This window comes from Rattus norvegicus, chromosome 13, assembly GCF_021556685.1.
Source record: "Rattus norvegicus strain SHRSP/BbbUtx chromosome 13, alternate assembly SHRSP_T2T, whole genome shotgun sequence".
NCBI lineage: Eukaryota > Metazoa > Chordata > Mammalia > Rodentia > Muridae > Rattus > Rattus norvegicus.
In genome coordinates this window covers 59,011,649-59,015,828 of record NC_141546.1, presented here as the reverse complement: position 1 = coordinate 59,015,828, position 4,180 = coordinate 59,011,649, and positions in this window count along the sequence as shown.

The window sequence follows — 4,180 nt, the reverse complement described above, 5'->3', positions numbered from 1 at the left end:
CTCTCTCATTTTTGGTAGGATTACAAGTTGGTACAACCACTCTGGAAATCAGTCTGGAGGTTCCTCAGAAAATTGGACATAGTACTACCTAAGGACACAGCTACACCACTCTTGGGCATATACCCAAAAGATGCTTCAACATATTACAATGACACATGCTACATTATGTTCATAGCAGCCTTATTTATAATATCCAGAAGCTGGAAAGAACCCAGAAGTCCCTCAATATAGTAATGGATACAGAAAATGTACATTTATACAATGGAGTACTACTTAGCTATTAAAAATAATGTCTTCATGAATTTCCCACCCGTTCTTGATGAAGGAATGGATGACTGAACAAATGTTTCCCCAACAGTCTGGATCTTAGAAATTGTTTATTCATCCTTCAGCTCAACATTCTGGAGTATCCTACTTGGCTTCTGGCAAGTGATGAATAGGTCCAGAACATTGATCTGAATCAAATCTTGTTTCTTTAGCAAACCATAGGGAGTAAATGTTGTGGTTACAGAAATACCATAATGTCTAAATATTTCTCAGTTATTTTAGCAGTTAAGACATCTTAATAACATTAGAAAATAATTGGATTTTAATTAAAAATCATGAAGTATTTAATACTATATGTTCATATCCATTTGTATTTAAGGACACTTGTATGAGCACATTTCTTTCTGACTTCTATATTTTCAACAATGATAGAGTGAGCTACTAGAGAACAGAGTAATTTCCCTGAGCATTAAACAACTTTCTTGAAAATATATTTATATGTAATCCAATCTAATGAACAATTCTCTTTTGATAATTTACTGTATTTATGAATATAAATGCTTGATCTATTTAATACATTATACTTATTTAATGTACTGATGCACTAATGAATTCATTTGGTTAATAAAAGATTCACAAAATTAACTTGTACAATTTTAATTTGATATTATCACTACTCATCACTTACACACTATTGTATATGACAATATTTGTGAGCTCAATTTGCACATTTCTTTTTTATTTTCTATAATTTTCCAAACTAAAATATATTTATATCATTTACTCCCTCTCATTCTTCCTTCCAAACCTCTTCCATCTACTTATCTTTGTTCTCTTTCAAAATGTATGATATATATATATATATATAGAGAGAGAGAGTCTCAGTTTGCAATATTAATTATATGCATGTATACATGTTTTCAATGGTTTTTAAAGAAGCAAATATAAAGAAAAACTTTGAAAGAAATCTAAAATATTACATTTGGAGCATAAATCATTATACAAATTACATAAATGACAGACATGTAACGTGTTTAATAGTACTAAAAAATAAAAAAATGTCATTCTGTTCCTCTATCCTGAGACAGTATCCCCTCCATAAATGAATATAAGATAAAACTACCATTTCTTTTCACAAAACTTATATGTAAGAAATTAGCAAATAGATTTTTACATACCTTTACCTCCTGTAAGAAAATTATGCCTGTGTGGTAATGCATATGCTAAACAGCTCAATTTAGCCACCCCAAAATATAGATGTACAAAGAGCTCTGGGAATTCTGAATCTGAGAAAAATGAGCTAACACTAGACATTATGTAAGGAAAATGTTCGAAAAGGGCCTTTAGAAGTTCACACCAGCTGAAAACTCTTATCTACATGAAGGAATAAAGAAAGCAGGAAAATGAAACATGAGCACAAAGAAAAGATGGCTGGACTTTACTTCTTCTAACATCCATTTAGAAGACAACTGACCATGTATAAAAGGGCGAGGACTATGTGCAGTCAACAAAGAACACATCCTTTTCTTTCCCACCAGCTCCGGCTCTATGTATTCACACACACAGTAACATGCACCTGCTTTTGAAGTAATGAACTCGCCCCTAAAATTACAATATTTTTTCTTTCAGGGTTCTACCAGATGTCGTAGAGCTTATTTTCCATGAAATTTACATCTATCACAGGTACACTCACACACACACACACACACACACACACACACACACACAGAGAGAGACAGAGACAGAGAGAGACAGATTCATATTTAAATTTATTTCTAACATTTTGAAGTTTGTAGTGTAAATGCGGCTTGATCGTGAGGTAATGTCCTTTCTGCTTTTTCATCCTCATCTTAATTCATTTTCTACAAAACTTAGCTTCATGTGACTATAGTGGATACTCACAGGAGCCAGGAGATATCAGTGTGGAAAATACAAACATCCTGAGCTTCCAGTTTCCATAAAATTATGTTGTGTACAACATTGTTAGCAAGAATTTTGTGCCAACGTGAAAAGGTTTCATAATGTATTTGAAGGGGAGCAGGGCTGGACAGGGGGACCAAAAGAAGGGAGAGCAGGGGATAGAGAAGGGAGGTTGGGGGAGTGGGGGAGGCAATCTCTAGGAAATGTGAGAGACATGGGATAGGGGAGGCCTCGGAAGGTCTATGAGAGCAATACTCGCTAAAATTCCTGGAAGTAGGGATATGGGATCCTGAAGTGGCCACTTCCTGTACACCAGCAGGGTTCCAAGAGGAGGGATAACGACAGCAACCCACCCACAAAATCTTCAACCCCATATGTGCCCTGCCTACATGATGTGCAGGGGCAAAGATAGAGCAGAGACAGAGGAATTGGTCAACCAATGACTAGCCCACGTTGAGACTCATCCCATAGGCAAGAACCAATACCTGACGCTATTAATGATACTCTGTTATGCTTGCAGAGAAGAACCTAGCATAACTGTCCTGGCTCCACCCAGCAGACCATGGAGAGAAATGCAGAGATTCACACCCAAACATTAGATGGAGCTCAGGGTGTATTCAGAAGATTTGGGATTGAGGGACCAGAGGATGACAGGGACTCCACAGCAATACCAACAGATTCAACTCTCCTGGACTCCTGGGTGCTCCCAGAGACTGAATCACCACCCAAAGAGTAAGCATGGACTGGATCAAGGCCACCTACAGATATGTAGAAGATGAGCAGGTTGGTCTTCATCAGCTCCCCTGCCAACATCTGGAGCAAGGGCTATCCTTCGAAAGAGGAGAAGGTGAAATGGGGGGAGGACTTGCATGAGGGTATACTGGGAGGAGAAGGGCTGACATTGGGTTGTAAAGTGAATAAATAAATAACTTAAAAATTTACTTGAATAAAAAGTCATAGATTTTGATGCTTCATTTTTAAATATACACCAAATGTTCTGTAGCATTAAGTACAAGTATGTTGAACTTAAAGCTAGTATCTGTATGAAATATATTGTTAAATCAAAGATTCAAATTAAAGTACGTTTTTTTGCATTTATATATATACATGTATATATATATGGTCAAAAGATGTTTGAAAAATTATATACATGCTGTTGATCAAACATGAATAATTCTTGTCTTTCACTCACTTCTCTAGGGCTTTGAGTCTTGATTTCTTTTTCTAAAAAACATGAGTCCACAAATAGATAAATATCTGTCAAATTTTTAGATTCATGCAAAAGTGAAAAAAATTTCAAACTCAATTAGAGTTGTCAATTTGGAATCAGTTAGAGTTGTCACATTTCCTTTGGACTAATGATATTAAGAAAACAACAACATAGGAAGTGCCATTAGTATTTGAAACATTTCATTAAGAGCATTTTAACAATAAAAGTCAAGGTACCAAATTCCAAGGGTATTAATACTTTATAGTGCAAAAATGAGAATATATTGTAAAATTTTCCACATTATTTTTCTCATTTCATTTCATATACTAATCCAAATAATTCCAATTTGTTTTAGATCATTATGGACTGATGTTTTAAACACATTAAATTATGTGAGTTATATTCTACCTTTCATTCACAAATGGCCCCTTGTCTTATGTTTATGCAATATATTAAGCAGATGTAATTAATCAACACAGCAGTATGTTGTGAACTAATGCAATTTAAGTCAATTTACTAAAACTAAATGAAATTATAGTTTAAAGAAAGCAAAACTGAGCTGCTAATGTTTGATAATGCCTTGCTACAAGACATTTTATGTCCTTTGGTAAATGACAGCACCATTCACACTACTGAAGGAAGCTTCTTTCTCTGCAAGCTTGAAAGGGAAGTTGCACTGTGGTAATACCAGGTTTTATCTTGAAGGCCAGAAGCGGTTTTGCAAATGTGTGGTATCATTTCCTTCACAATTCAGTACAAGATCAATCTTGAGTTCCTCATTTT